Below are 17,469 nucleotides of genomic sequence, written 5' to 3'. Positions count from 1 at the left end.
TGAGGGAGGTATAGTATTCTTTACATTCTTGAGTTAATAAAGTGCCATCCGAAGAGGTCTCATATGTGGCAATGGCCAACTCTGCATCTCTTAGTGTATTGTCATCATTCTTCCATTTCTGATGTGCCCAGTTTTTGGAGATCCCTTTCAGTTCTTTCAATTTTCTGATGAATCCCTCAGTATGATCCTCGTGTTCCAAAATAGGGTTGGACTGCCAGAAGTCAGTGACCAATTGAATGTAAGAAGGGTCCTTGAGCCAAGAGGCATTGAATTTGAAAGGGATTTTAATTTTCTGATTTATGTCTTCCAGCTCCATGAAAATTGGCCGATGATCACAGATACCTCCAGTTCTAACCCACTATCTGATGCGAGGATGTGAGCTTAAGAAAGCTTCTTTAATGAGGTATCTATCTAGTCTCCTTTCCAGACTATGGTCTCCACTACGGTCTTTTGCCCAAGTTTGTTGTATCCTGGCAGATGGGATGTCCACCCATTGATGCTCCTCTAGTAAAGTAGATATAATATCAAATAGTCCATCTACTTGGGCCGAGTGGCCCCAAGATTCACCGAAGCCCAATGAGAAATTTAAATCCCCTCCAAGTATGATATTGTTTGCATGCAAGATTTCTGAATCTAGAAGACTTCTCCAGAAATTTGCCCTATCCATATAAGGTCCATATACATTCACAATACGAACTTCAGAATCTAATGTAGGGGCATATATATCCACTCCTATATATCCCCTACCTCCCCAAAAATTACTGAGATCCATAGATTTGTTATATAAACCAAATGTCCAATTTGGCATCCAAGAATTGAGAATAGAAAGAAGGGCTTTAGCCGAACAAAGGGTTTCTTGTAAGAAAATGTCCACCTGATTCGAAGTAAGAAATCTTCCGAGTGCTAGTTTTTTAGGAGGGCTAGCAATCCCTCTGCAATTGAAGGAAAGAAACTTCATAGAGGGTGCGGGAGAGGGACATTCCTTGCTCTAAGGGCCCTATCTATGGTTTGTTATCACCCAAGGGTAACCTCTTCACCCACACTGTGTCTATCTCTAGTAAGATGAGATGGGCGCCCCCTAGAGGGCTTGTAGGAGGCTAGGGTAACCTCCAGGTCCAAACCAATCACATCACAACCTCTATCCTTCGATCTAGAGTGAAATGAGTATCGAGGGGAAACAGGGGGGGAGGGGATGGTGATTGGAGGGAGGGAGGATGATGTAAGTGAAGGGAAACAGGGGGAAATAATAGGCGGGGGAAGGGGAAGAGTGCAATGAAAGGAGGAAGGAGGAACTCGACCTCAAGTTCCTACAATAGCCGAGGAGATCGAAGATGATAAAGGAGGAAGGGATGCAATAATGTTTGAATAGGATGCCAAAGCTTCAGATATACCAGATACAAAAGAAAAGAGTGAGGAGGAAGAACATAACCTACCCGATTGAGAGGTGTCCCCCTTTGCTAGATTGGTGATCGTGGGTGGAGGAGGCGATGGTGGTTTTGTGTCTTTATCAATGCCTGCTTTGTCATGTGCTCCTCGGGGGTCTTCTGCCTCCTTGTCATTCTTCACTGGTTCCATATCCTTGTTGGGCAGAGTAGGGTCCCCTTTGGGCATCTCCGTCTCCATAATATGGTTACTACCCTTGTTCTGATAATTGAGAGGGAAATCCTTGAATAAGTGCCCCACTTTGTGGCATCTACAACATCAGTATGGAATGCCTTCATAGTCAATTATCTGCTTGTGGGAGGTATCCCTCCACTTTATGGTGATATGCTCCTGTAAGCCCCCCCGAGCATCCAGATTGATAAGGATCTCGGTGTATGCCATCATACCTGTGTATTGATATGATTTATCATATTCCATGTAGGATCTGATCTACCTAAAGATATCCTCGGACCAATATTGCAAAGGGAGACCCAGAAGCCGAATCCATACTGATCTGATACCAATTTTCTCAGTCTCTGAATCAAAAAGTGGTGTCCAACGCTTCAAGAGGACCAGGGCATGTTCAAATGCCAATAGGAGGATAAAACCTAGTTGGTATGGTCAGCATGAGCAAATCTTAGTGCAAACCATCCCCTCACAAAAGTCTACACAAAAGGGATGTCCACCAGATGGTGTCCCCAAACCTTTGCTGCCCAGGTCTTCAGGCGAGCAGCTGTGTAGTTCCGTCCTCTGATACACCCTACCAAGACGCTGTTGGAAAAATCCATAGTCTCTCCCCACTGGATGTCCTCTTCCAACCTGAGGAAAATGTCATCCGCCTTGGACTTGTAGCACTTATACTTCTTCTTAGACCCCGGGTGCTGTGCCTGATGTGGTACCATACCCAGAAAAGGGCCTGAGGATACAAGGGTAAGGTTAGGGTTTGACAAGGAGGGGTTAGGGTTCCCAACGACTGAAGGAAAGGAACCGGCAAGCGGCAGAATGGTGGTGAAACTGCAAGAATGCGGAGCGATGGAAACTTGATGAGGAAAGTCGATATATCCAGCAGACGCGGACTGTGGGACAACCTGTTGGGGTAGCACCTCAGAAACAGGGATTTCCAAACTAGGGTTAGGGTTTAGACAGTCTGAGACTAAACTGAGGGTAGCTGGGGAGTGTGGAGGAGTAGAGAGCGACGACCATGTGGGCAGGTCATCTAGAAGAACAACATGCTGTGACCGTGACAGTTTCGTGTAAGATAATGTAGGAAGATTTCTGGAGAAGCCAGAGCTATACATACCTACAGATGCAGAATACCTTGAACACCAGATAGAAACACCCTCCAATGGATCTTTAGAATAATCGATAGCATTGAGGTCATCCATGCTGACAGCTACACCTTGAAACGGAGGAAACCTCGAGAATGATGGAAAACGGATGAAAATCCAAAGCAGTAACGAACAGCCAGGGACATGGATAAAAGTAGATAGACGACAGATAACAGCCAGGTGAGATTACGCTAACAGCAGATAATAAAAAACCCCCCAATGCCCTGACAGGTCGCAAGCAGGTAAAAAGTTGAGCATTAAGTAGAAAAGGTACAATGCACGGCTGAATACATTAACAGGGTTATCGGAGTCTGCCTACGGGTGATGTGTAGTATCGTGCAGTACCCAAAAACCTCAACCAAAACCCTCATGGATGATTAACCGCAGAGTCTCCATCCAGATCCAGGGGACCCTTTATTATTACTTATATTAATAACATTAATTATTATTATATTAATTAATAGTTAATATACTTAGTCTAAGATATATATATTATAGCATAATATATTATTAAGATAATATATAGGGGATGTAGTATTAATAATCTCCTAAAGATACTATAATATTAGGGGTATATATTATAGGGGATACCCTAGGGTATCCTATAATGCTAATATATATAGCGATACTAATATATATTGCTAATATTATTATAGGTATATGGATATACATACCTATATATATCCCTATATACCCTATATATATACCCCATATACCCTATATATATAGGGTACCTATAGTATATATTAATATATTAGTATTAATATATATTATATTATACTATACCCCTATATCCCTATCTGTCTATTAGGGTATATTATATATATATATATATCACTATAGTATATATTATATACTATTATTATTAATATATAGTGTATATATTATCCTAATATTAGGGCAATATATACTATTATCTTATTATAGGTATAATAGGATCCCAGGTATTATTATATATACTATAATTAGTATATATTATAATAGAATATATAGATATATAATATAATAATATATCCCTAATAGTATCTAATATTATTATAGGATAATATTATAAATATAATTATATATCTAATAGTATATCAAGAGTACTCAATTTTTCCAGGTAAATCTATTTTTCATTTTTTTGCTGCTTTTTTGGTGATTTTTTTATTTCGACTTGTGTGAGTGCTATCTGTTCTGTTTCAATGAATGCTTGCTATCATTTTGATGTATCTTAGCTTGTAGAAACATTGTTTCAATTTTCCTTTTCATCTCACTATTTTTGCATGCATGACATTATTTCTACACTGACAGTCGTTGTTGTGGCGACTCACTTCACACACATGCTCGCTTTCCCGCTTTCTGAATCTTGCACTCACCTTTTGCATGCATGATCATTCACTATTTATTACAGTCAGTCTCGCCATGCATTCAAACCTTCTCATGTTTTCGGTCACCCGCTGGCAGGTTTGGGCTACCTTCGCCCGAACCTTCCCTTGCCCAACGAGCAATGTGCATCCCTAATAATGAAGGCTTTGCCTTCCTCCCAGAAAATGTGCAAAATTGGCCATCACTAATCCGAAGGCTTACTCTATGTAATTTTGAGAGGCAGAACCCATTGGACCCCAGAAACTACGCAATGCAGTTTGATCGGTTTACATGCCCTTGTTGATTGAAACCACACATTGCATAGTTTTAGTTCTCAGTAAGCTAGGCTGGACTATGCATTACGCAGTTCCAGCAGTTAGTTAGCCTCCTGACAGCCTATACTGTGCCTTGCGCAGTTTTAGTAGTAAGTTTCCTAGCCTCCCTGTGGAAATTGCACAATCTAAGAGGTAAATATTAATGCAATCATTCAATTACTGGTCATTATATATTAATTCATGTAGTGAAGAATAGACATCCACTGGAAAATTCTTGTATGGATTGTTTACTTTTGGATTGCGCTTCACATGAAGTGTTATATGTGATAATCATCTCACCAATTTATCGAGAGCGGGTGCATATTCCAAAAATGAATTTTGAGTCCTGGACTTTGAAAATGAATGAAGCACCCTAAATTTGTTTGTATTAATTTATTCGATGTTAGATTCATAGATTCACATGCCATGGATATGTCCATTGTGATAACTATCGTCTAGAGAACGATTAAATATGGGGTTGTGGCATTTTAGTGTTTAATTGATATTTTTTATATTAGTTTTGTTATAGAGAAAAGTGGATTTGAACTTTAGTTTTTCAGGTTTCGATAATTTCACATTTTTAGGATTAACCAATTGAGCTGCCCCAGGACAATATGAGAGTAACTTTATTTTCTATTATCGAGTTATATAATTAATTAATTATAACATATTTTATATTTTCAATTTCCAAGTTTAACATTCCCTTCTATTTTAATTATTAAGATTTCTCATATTTACAAAATATTCACCTAATTGACAAGGATTAGGTGTTTAAAATTTGGCCTCTTTAAGTCCAAAGGATCTTAGTAAGGCTAATTATTATGTTAGTCTTTTCAAACTTTTCTCTTATAAGTGCTTATTAGCCTCTTATTCATATACGATCATGAAGCCCTAATATACCACTTTTATGTATTTCACATTTTGGGATATAGTTTTTATCCTAAAATTGTTTCTAAATAATTCTAGTTTTTATTCTAAATTTGTTTCTAAATAATTCTACTTTATCTATTTCTGAAGTGTCAAGGTGAAAGCAATTGAAGTGGTTTGATAGTTATATTACATATTTGTATCATTGGAAAATGAATATATAATGTGGGAATAAATATGAATACATAATGTGAGAATAGAGATTTTTGGTTGAGGCCTTTAACACCAACTTTCTTGTCTTTATTGATTTTGTCAATTAGTATATGTTAACTTCAGATGGGTTTGTTAACAAAAATATGTTAAGATCAGATGTGTGAGGGAGGTAAAATTTGTATTAGGGATTCAAGTTGAGCATAGTGATAGAGCACCTCAAGATTCTTGATGTAGAGAATCACATTCTCAGTTTCAAAGTGTCAGAGAGGAGGTGCTAAATTTCTGTATGTATGAAATTTATTATGAAAAACATATTAAAACCACTTCTACGTTTATTGTACATCATTGTCTGCATATTTGTATTGTGGTGATGGTCTCTTTCTATGTGAATTATGAAATGAGTAATTGAATAAGTAGTTACTTCAGAAATTGCATGCCATTGTTATTACATAATATGCATGCAGGAATTTCGATGAATGGAATCACTCTTTTGAAGATTGAAATCAATATGGGTGTTTATGAATCGAATGTCTTTGTGTTATAATTGTTGGATCGAATCCTAATATGGATTTGATTTCTGTAAGGTTAGGTTTTTTCCAATAATGGCATTGATGCACCTATTAAGTATTATTTATAATGGACAACTATATATTAGATAATAGTAATAATACAATATATTTATTATGATATATAATACACAATATTATATTAATATTAATACTATTATATTAGCTAATATACTAATAATATCCTAATATAATTATTAGGGGCCTGTGTCCATAATTGTTTACAGGCCTCGAGACACTCTATGGGATGGCAATGTGTATTTCCCCAAAATAAGACTCATTGTCTACCTCTTCTAGGCATGTTCAAGCTAACATTCAAGTTCAGGAAGGATTACCCTAACACACCTCCAAGGATAAGGTTTGTGTTGAACATGTTTCACATGAATGGTAATTTCTTACTTTTCAGTAAATACAAATTGATTATCCATTATGTTTATTTAATGGTAGGAACAATGAAATCTGCCCCTGTTCTTCTCAAACTTTTAATAGGCATATCAAATCCTAATTTTAAAGAGGCCATTGCTAATCATCATTGAAGTGATCTTTGGTTCATCCTATGCATTTTATAATCATGGTGATATTTTCTACGATGTTGCCACGAGTGGAGCTCAGCCTACGATGTCATAGTAGTTCTCTCTTTAATTCAAGTACCTTTTCGGTTTTGAGGTGTTCTTCATGAAGTATAATGTGGCGTTGTAAAAGAAGGGAAATCTAAGCTACAAATGCTTTTAGCTACAATATTATTGATTCTCAATACTTATTTTTGTATCATGTGGTTGTAGTCATTATTGTCTGACCTAAATCCAAATTAATTGATACTAGGGGATTATAATATTATGATAATAAATACACTAATATTACTATTACTAGTAATACTAATATCTATTGTTATATTATATAATGATATAACATAAGAGAGATACTAATACTATAATTGTAATAATATTATATTATAATATTGGGATATTGTATGTAATAATAATAATAACTATATCTAGTCATTTTAATATCTAGTAAGAATAACTAGATATTGTAATCTCTTCTCACTTAAAAAACAAAAATTCACTTGATGAAATCTACACCTACACAATTTTCCAATATTGACAAATACGTTTCATTGGGAATTATTTTTTTAAATGTAGGTATTTATGCTATTTAATTGGTAAACCTAGTCGTATATTTATTGTGGAGGTTGTAATATATGTTTCCTTAGGAATGATTGTTTTAAATGTCAGTATTTATTCTATTTAATAGGTAAACCTTATCATATGGTTATTGTGTAGGTTATAATGTATGTTTTTTTTATTAGGAAAAAAACAACTATAACTTTCTATTCAAATAAATAAATGTTTACATAATGATGTATATATCATATGTATCAGAATAACCCCAAATAACATATGAATGATATCAAGATACTGGGCACACAATCCTATCAAATAAATACTATATGGAACACCAGATATAGTCTAAACAACGGGAATCCCCTCATCAATCTTGCAACACTTGAAGGTACTATGACTGAAAAGAACATAATATTGTCAGAAGATAGTTTGACTAGAAGGAAAAGCCTGGAGATGTTCTGACAAGCTTGAAAAAAACAAGCACACATGCCTACATAAAAGAACCCTTAGAAATCCCCAAGATTGCATCTATCAAAAGCCAAAAAGAAAGCATAAAAAAATTACAATACAGGTAAAAACCTTGCCATAAAAACTTGAAGAAAATGGAACAAGGGCACCAATAGAGTTGCCATGGAAGCTTAACCTAGAGAAGATCTGATAAGAAATGAAATGAAACACAGACACCAAGAACAACAGTCTGAAAGCCATCTGCCACACCACAGACTACTCTCATAAACCTGATATGGATCACAGAAGCCTCAATTCAACAACATTTAATGTGATATAAAACCGCAGATTTAACTTTTATTAATTTAAATTTTAAACTATAGTTGTTATAGCTTGGAATTAGGATCCAATCCAATGGGGATTAAAAGCACGAATGCATCCATTTATACTAGACTCTATCTATAGTGCCTTCTACAAACCAATTGCATAAGAAACCTTGGTTCTTCTACTCCGCCACTTGCACTAAGCACTTTTTTTAGACGCAAAAAATATGCAACCCTCAAATTTGGAAATAAATTTGGAAATACTATCTATGAATATTGAAGTGAAAGGTAAATGTTTAGCCATATTTTTTTATTCATGTCATTTTATTAATTTCCACTCTATGGTGGGAAACATGTGCTCGTGCGATGATTTGTTTGTTTAAAATCTTTGCTCCATGCTCTACACCTTTTTGGGTAGCTAACTTAGAAGATGCACTCCATCATTTTTGGCAGTTTAGTTTTATGCAAATTGGTCAATTCCATGCTATCAAATCCCACTTGAATTTGGTGTACTTCAAAATATCAATTATTATAGAGTAACATTGGCCACTTTAATCGGGAAGGTGGATCTCCTGCCTAGAGTACATTGATTAATTATATAAATTGTTTTATAGAAAAGTTGCACTATGCATTGGGACTCCAGAGTAATCCTTTGCTTAGTTTTCTTTTCGATATTCTGGCATCAAAATTATTACTTCTTGGGGAAATCAATAGTGATGAGGGAGGGTTCCTATTGAGTAGAAAGGGGAGGAGTATTATTCCTGGTCAGTATCAAGGAGAGGAGAGGGTTTCGAGTCATAGGAGGTGTCGTTGGTTTGTAGGAAAATTTATAGATGCATACGATGTATGTAAGAGATTGTGATTTTTTGGTGGTAAATAACATGTGACGAAACATATAGTTGTTTATGTCATTAGCCAGTCTATTTGTTGCTCAAACATTGCTTCCCCAACTACCTACCAATTTACATTTGCAAACCCAAAGCATTTATTCTTCCTCTGAGTGTTTGTCTCTTGCATCAGTGAGTTTCATAAACATAGTACTATTTTGTTGGAAAGGCATAGGAGTAAAGGCACAAAATACCATAAATTTCACACACACAATCACACAAGATGCTGCTTTTCTATTGATCACACAAAAAATTGATGATTACAATGAACCCGGTGAAGGGTTTTTAACCTTTTGGACTAGTGTCCCAGTCAAAAAAACCTTGACATGCAACCACACACTAAATTCTACTTTACCCAAAATAATACTTCACTTGAATTGACTCAGTTCATTGACTCTCTAAATTTCGCCAACTTTTCATGCGAGAGTAATTAGCTATCTTTAACACTCCCCCTTAATTATGACCAATAAACTAAGACATGACTCATGACAACTCAAACATGTCTATTGGTCTAAGTCTCACCTAGGTTGACAACAGCCAAGTTTCCTCTGTGAAACTAAAATACATCTTTTGCTAATGACTTAGTGAATATATCAGCCAATTGATCACTTGATTTACAAGGATTCAAGTAGACTTCTCCATTGCTCACAAGTTCTCTAATGAAATTATATCTTGTATTAATATGATTTCTCTTTTGATAAAACACATTATTATTAGATAGTGCAATGATTGAGGTGTTGTTGTAGTATATTGTTGTTGATCCTTGTTTTTTGTGCTTGATTCCATCCACAACTCTCCTTAACCATACTGCTCGACATGTTGTTGATGTCATTGCTACATATTTTGCTGCTGCTGACGAAAGTGTCACAATAGGATGTTCCATAGATACCCATGAAATCACAATTGAACCAAGACGGAATGCATAACTAGAAGTGTGTTTCCTATCATCCAAACTGCCTGCAAAATCATTGTCCATGTACCCAATCAAATTCTTCTTTTTTGTGCTTGCATACATTATGCCACAATCTGTAGTTATTGATATGTATCTTAGAATTCTTTTTCCTACTCTCCAATGTGAGTCTTTTGGAGACTCCATAAATCTATAAATCAAACTAACTCATTGCATAATATCTAGTCTCGTATGTAGATACATGAGGTTGCCAACCAATATTTTGAATAGAGATGAATTGACATTTGATCCTTCATCATCCTTACTTAACTTGGTACCTGTTTCAACTGGTATAAGGGTGGGTTTATAATTTTCTATCTTGAATATTTTCAGCAAATCTTTATCATATTTATTTTGATAAGTAAAAATCCCCTTCTCAGATTACTCAACTTCTATGCCAATAAAATATTTCATAAGACCAAGATCTGTCATCTTAAATTCTTTCTTCATGGCTGCTTTAAATTCATCTAACTCAAGATCACCAGTATAAATCATCTAGATATAAACAAACAATCAAAATTTGTCCATGCTCATTTACCTTTGTGTACAAGGTAGAGTTAATGTTGCTTCTGCAAAATCCATTTTTTATGTAGCTGTAAATTCTACTATACCAAGCTCTAGGTGTTTGGTTGAGTCCAAAGAGTGCTTTCTTCAACATGTAAACTTTATCTTCTTTCATTCAACTTCATATCCTGAAGGTTGTTGCACCTAGATTTCTTCTTTAAGAATTCCATTGAAGAAGGTTGATTTAACATCCATCTGATATACTTTCCATTTGTGTTGAGATTTTGTGGCTAAGACTTCTCTTATAGTATTCAATTTGTATACCAGAGAAAACGTTTCTCCAAAGTCTATTCTCAGTTGCTGTGAGAATCCTTTTGCTACAAGTCTTGCTTTGAATCTGTCGATTTCTACTTTCTCCTTCAAGTTTTTCTTGTACACCCATTTCACACCAATGAGGTCTTTGTCCTTTTGCAAATCAACAAAATCTCATGTATCATTCTTTTCAATAACTAAAATTTCTCCATCCCCAGTTTTCACCCAATTTTCATCTCTAGTGGTTTCTTCAAACAAAGAAGGTTGTAATAACAACAATGTAAAATTTGAACTAACATCCAAATCATCATAAATATCTTTTAGGCTTCTGATTTTCCTCTTACCATTGCTTGATTCATCACCAAATTGATTGTTGGGAAAATTTCAATTTGTTGATTTTCTTGAAGATCCATGATTTCCATAAATTCTTGGAGTCCTTGCTTGTGTGACTCTATTTGGTGTCTTCTCTTATGATTCTTGTTTCTCCTTTTATGCTACATCCTCTTCTTCCATCAATCGCACTCTGGCATCAATTGTCTTGTCTATACTCCCATTCCATGACTCTTGTTCTTTGAACAAAACGTCACCATCGATAATGGTCTTCTTGGTAACAAGGTTATACAATTTGTAAGATTTTGATTACTCATTATAACCAGTAAATATGAATTTTTCACTTTTATTATCCAACTTGCCTCTTAGCTCTTGAGGCACATGAACCTATGCTACACATCTCAACACTCTAAGATGAGACAGACTGCAAGACATACTTGACCATGCTTCTTCTGGTACTCTATTCATCACACACTTTGTAGGAGATTTGTTTATTACATGAACAACACATGCAACTGTTTCTACCCAATACTCATTAGACAAGTTTATTCCTTTCAACATGATCCCTTCCATGTTCATAATTCTCCCATTCTTTCTCTCTACTACACCATTATGCTGCGATGTGTATCTGGTTGTAAAATTCCTTCTAATTCCATGGTGTTTTTAGTAAGCATGGAATGATTTCGAATCATATTCTCTGCCATGACCTAATCTAAATAGCTTGATATAGCATTTTCTCTAGTTCTCTACTAAGGCTTTGAATTCTTTGAACTTCGTAAAATTTCAGACTTCTGCTTTAGGAAATAAACAAAAGTATTTATGTTGAAACCATCAATAAAAGTGAGGAAGTAACAACTTCCACCAATAGACTCTATCCTCATAGGTCCACACAAGTTTGTATGAACCAACTCTAGTGGCTTCTCTTCTCTATATGCAACTCCCTTTGGAAAAATTCATGATGTTACTTTCCTAAGATGCAGCAGTCATAAGTACTAGAAGGTTCTTTGATGGGAGGTAATCCTCTAACGATTTGTTTCTACTGCAACAATCTCAAATGAGAGAAATGCAAGTGTCCAAATCGAAAGTGCCATAACCATTAATCATTAAAGCATGAAACTGTAAAAGAAATGAGTTGATCACTATAATTCATGATTAGAGGAAAGAGTGTGTTCCTCGCCATCTGCACCTTTTCTATCAGTTTCTTACTTGGGGGCTTGTCATATATAACACACTCTTATCCTTGAAAATAACTTTGTATCCCTTTTGCATCAATTGACCAACAATTATCAAATTATGTTTAAGACCAGGGATATAATATACCTTTGAGATTGTCTTTGACTCCCCCGTGCTTGGTCAAAATGTTGACTACTCCTTGTCCATCTACATCCACAATCTTGTTAGTGCCTAGCTTTACCTTTGTTTTCACAAATTGATCCAGGTGGGCAATGAAATTCTTGTTGCTTGTCATGTGGTTACTACAACCACTATCTAATAGACACACATTATTAGAAGGTTCATGCATGGTATGACAATCTAGGAACATGGAGTCATTACTATTCTTTGTTGTTACATTGGCTCTCTTCTTTCCTTCATCAACTATCTTCTTCCCACAATCACTGGCATAGTTAACAAATTTACTGCAATAATAATATATTACCTTTGATTTGTTGAATCTCTGATTGTTAGATATTCCCCTATTTCTTCCACTTTCATGTTCCTTCTCTTCTATATCATCTCTTTTAGCACCATGTCTTCTGCCTCGTCCTCTACCTCTTGATCTACCTCTGTCCCTTGAAATAGAAACCTAACTTTTAAAAGTGGTTTCCAAGGTGCAATCCTTATCTCTGTCTATCCTTGCCTCATGGGATAGAAGTGATCCCATCAACTGTCAACATTTCCAAATCCTTGGCTTCTTCTATGGATGCTACTATAATGCCAAATTTGGTAGACAAAGATATGAGGACCTTCTCAACCACTATTTGATCTTTAATATCATCACCATAAATTTTTAACTTATTTACGACAATCAAGGTTCAATTCATGAATGAATTGATGTACTTGGTTTCCTTCATCTGCAAACATTCAAAATATTTTCTAGTCCTGGATCTAATCCTAATGATGAACCACAAAGGTTGGTTCGAAACGTCAATTCCAATCAAACATAAATGTGATGACTCTGGAAGACAGTACTACAAAGAATATAGATCGCAAAAGCCTCAAATCAATAATCTTTTCTAGTATTCTGCAACTTAACAATATTGACTTTTTCAATACCTTTATAGCTTGTCGCTAAAGTATCGCATGGTATCTTTTTTGAAGACATGATCATAATATTCTAGAACACTGCTTAGTCCACTCCTTGCTAGATAAGTTGCAATGCTTGCACATTCTTCTTTTTGTCTTTCTTCCATTGTTCTCTCTCTGCATTAGTGAGGGCTCATTTCGTTACTTCATCTTTAGGTTCTGGAAAGTCATCCATGACATATTCCAAATATCGTGCACCTTTAATGTGGTCTCTGTCTTAATGACCCACATATCATAATCTTTCCCTATAAATAATGAAAACTATAACTAAAAACTAAATAAAACCATCTTTTAAAAAATATTATCTTTAAATTTTATAAAAACCTTTTCAAAATAACATTATAGCTCTCTTTTATTAACTTATATAAAAAGCACTCTATAAAATACTCTTTATATGAAAACCCTTAAAAAGGAAAAGGTCCACCACACTTTATAAATAACCCCTTTTAAAAAACTTGAATAAATATTTTAAAGATTTAATATAAAAATCATATATGATGACAAACCACTTTATGAAACAAGATGTCTGTCACATATTAAAAGGACGGCTTAATATTTTTTTTTTTGTAAGCTTCGGTAGGACCCACTCATATTCCACATTTTTACAACATTTTACAACCTCTCCGCAGGATTCGAACTCGGCTGGGCGGTGTGAAAGCCATCCGCCCCAGCCATTACATCATGCACGTCATGTGCAAAGGACGGCTTAATATTATTTTAAAAACCCACGTGACTTATTACATAAACAACTTTGCGTGTCTTTTTGAAAAGTTCTTTTTAAAATACTTTGGAACAATGATTTTTTTTAACTTTTATTTACTCACCAAGTTCGCGCAGGCTTCGAAATTGGGAAAATGCGAGAGCCACAGAAAAGCGTAAGTTTTATCCAAAGTGTCGCACTTTTTGCATGGACAATGTGTGAATTTCGCACCTAACTTTTGCACTTTTAATTTCTTAAGGCTGTGACAATTCTGCAACGCAATTTTTTTTAATTTTTTAATTTTCAATTTTTTTTATTTAGTTTTATTTTTACTCGTTTGGCAGGTTTCATGGATCTTGTGATTTTTTGTCGGATCTAGTATTAATTTTTTGAAAAGTAAAAGGAGCAAAGGCATAAAATACCATAAATTTCACGTACACAATAACACGAGTTGTGACTCTTTTATTGATCTCACAAAAACTTGATGATTACAATGAAGCCAATGAGGGGTATTTAAACTATTTTACTAGCGACCCATTCAAAATAACTTTGACATGCAACCACACACTATATTCAACTTTACCCAAAATAAGACTTAACTCGACCTGACTCAATTAATTGAGTCTCTAAATTTAGTTGGCTCTTCATGCAGGAATAATTAGCTATCTTTAAGAAATATTTTTTTGCATAAATCCTATAATAAGCTAGAGAGGCATGGTGGTTGAAATGAACATTTTTGCCTCCCCTACATCCAAAATTATGTGATTGATCCAAGATATTTTTCCAATATATTTGAGTGCATTATTGAAAGCATGCACACAACAAGTAGTCCAAAATTGGTGCTTGTACCTACTTTGAATCATTAACCTCACAAACCTACAAACTGGTGCAACATCCGTGATAACTTGAACTACATTTGTAGGACCAATCTCATCAATTGCATCCTTCAATGCCTTAAATTGGAAATTTGCATCCTTCATATTATCAGTACAATCAATTTCCCTTAATAAATAAGGCCCACTTGGAGAGGTGACAATGATGTTCAACAAAGGCATTTGTTGAATATTTATCCAACCTTCCATGATGAGTAAGCATCCATAACAAACCTATGATTTCTAAGGCCTTCCATCAACCCTTGCATCTTTGAGACCCCTCTGTCTAATAACTTTGTACTCGTTTTATTATAACTAGGAGGTTGAAATGATGGCCAACAACAATTATTTTACTCATTATCTCTTTGTATAGAGGAGGAAGGGTGGCATTAAATGATATCCAATTAACAAAGAAAAATTCAGCCACTAGATCATCTGCCTCATCCTTGTGTTATGTATTAAAATCTCTATGACGATAAATTTTCTACTTGGCGTAGTGTTACAAGAACCTTGAATTGAATCAAGTTTATCATTTTCATTGACTTCTCCTTGAGGGGGCTCCATAGAACCAAGAAATTTTGTTTTTTTAAGAATGGCAAACCTTTCCTCCTCCATCTCTTGAACAATAGTCCCACTTATGGCAATCAAGTGCATTTTTTTCATTTCACCTCTTTTCTCCAGTGAGAAAGTGCATAGTTTTACTCCATCCCCTATAATAGCCAATAAATTATGATAAACTCTAGTGTATTTTCCATAAAATAAATGATTGCAAAGCTTGCATAACCACTATTTTGAACCACCATTACTTTTCTTCTTGTTTTGGGTGGCCTTCTTGACATATTGCAACAAGGGTTTCTTCATATTAATTGCACTATACACTAGGTTTTCAGTTGGCTTGGGAATTATATTTGGAGGTGGCCTCATCTCAGATTAGGGAGATGGAGAAGAAGATACATCCATATGAAAAAATTGTAAGATATGTTGTTTCCTCTACATTGTCTTCTAGTTTAGTAAAAAAAATTATAATCTTAGTGAAAAAATAAATTAAAAACATGTTTTTTACACTACAAGGCACAAAATACATTAACACTGGATTGTATGAAATGGGGAGAATGAATGTTTGATGGAGAAATTGTAGTTGTGTTGTTACTTAATTTGCCTAATGTAAGATGCATTGTATTGAGATTCAGTTTTCTCATACATCTTTTTATGTTGTTGATGTACCAAAGAATAGGTTAATGTCCCCTTGAATGATTGGAAGGGGCCTATTATACTAAACAAGACTTTCCTAGTGTTGTTATGTAAAGGAATAGTGAAAGTATAGTTTGAACGACTATACAAATTGATTTGCGGTAAGAATGATATTTGTAGAGTTATGGCTGAATTTGGAAATGGAGCAATTGTGAAAAGTATTGTTTGGAAAGCTTGCTAAATGTACTCCAATAACATAGAATAAGTATACATGATTCTATACGAGAAAGCTTTTATCATTTCTAGGATTTCCCATTCTATTAATACTGGCCAATGGAAGCCTTCAATTCCTCACCTGTGAAGGTCACGTTATGTGTCGGCCTTGCATTCAGTAAGATTTTGGCAATGGAATGTGCCATGTGAAAAAAGGACATGAATATGAATATCAATGCTCGCCATAACATATGCCACCCAAAACACAATTTGTTGAATAATATTCTCACACTATCTGAAACGAATAATTCAGATCGAGTCTAAATGTTGTTGAGGTTAAAATGTAACCTAAATTTGTGACCCTGAATACAATTTAATACTTAATAACCCTCATTATTGTATTAACTTAAAATGAAAATGAGAGTATGATGGCTCGTGGAATTGTACTTGTAACGTGACTTGAAATAAAAATGGGTCATGAGTGTATGATGGCTTGTGGATGTATACCAACGCGTGACTTTGAATTGTTTCGTGATGTGAACTGCTACTTGGATTAAAATATAAGGAGAATTCTAATATGGTATCCATTACCATAAAACCACATTTAGAAACAAGGAGTACTGCACAATTCAATGTGGTAACAAAAGGAGATGCACACGTAGCATATGAGTAATTTTTTTCTTTTAAATGAATAATTAAAAAAATATCACGTTCACATAATTGTGATGTAGTGGTTGTGGTTCAAGTTAACACTTAACAGTGTTGACTTTGTTGAGTTGTTGAACCAACGGGGGCAACCTAGGAGCAAGCACACCATCGACAAACCAGGGAGCATGCAGAGTAAAACATAGATGTTGTGACATGGCTAAGGAAATCTAAGAATCTATTAAAAAAAAAAAAAAAAATCTGCGACAGAGTAAATAGAGATGCCACATAGGGTTTAGATGTTTGTAAATGTTTAGAAAAACAGAGATGTCACGTAGGATTTATATGCTGAAAATTTATTACTATTTTTTTATTCCTTATTCTCGTGGGTCAAACGTACCCGATTTTTTCAGGGATGAAAAAAATAAAGCATAAACATCCCCAGTTTCAGTGAGGGATGAATTAGGAATTATTTAAACGTCGTCGAGTCCCTGATGGTGTCCCTTGTCATTCTGGAACATTTCACGTTTGTTTTAAATTCCCCAGAATGTAGAGACGTTCGGGACAAGGGATTTTTGGAGGGGGTGGGGGCAGTGGTGGGGCACATCCCC

The sequence above is a fragment of the Pinus tabuliformis genome, chromosome 1_1, assembly GCF_031772625.1.
Source record: "Pinus tabuliformis cultivar Carrire ecotype Pingquan chromosome 1_1, CPIR1, whole genome shotgun sequence".
Classification (NCBI taxonomy): Eukaryota; Viridiplantae; Streptophyta; class Pinopsida; order Pinales; family Pinaceae; genus Pinus; species Pinus tabuliformis.
This window is presented reverse-complemented; position numbering follows the sequence as displayed.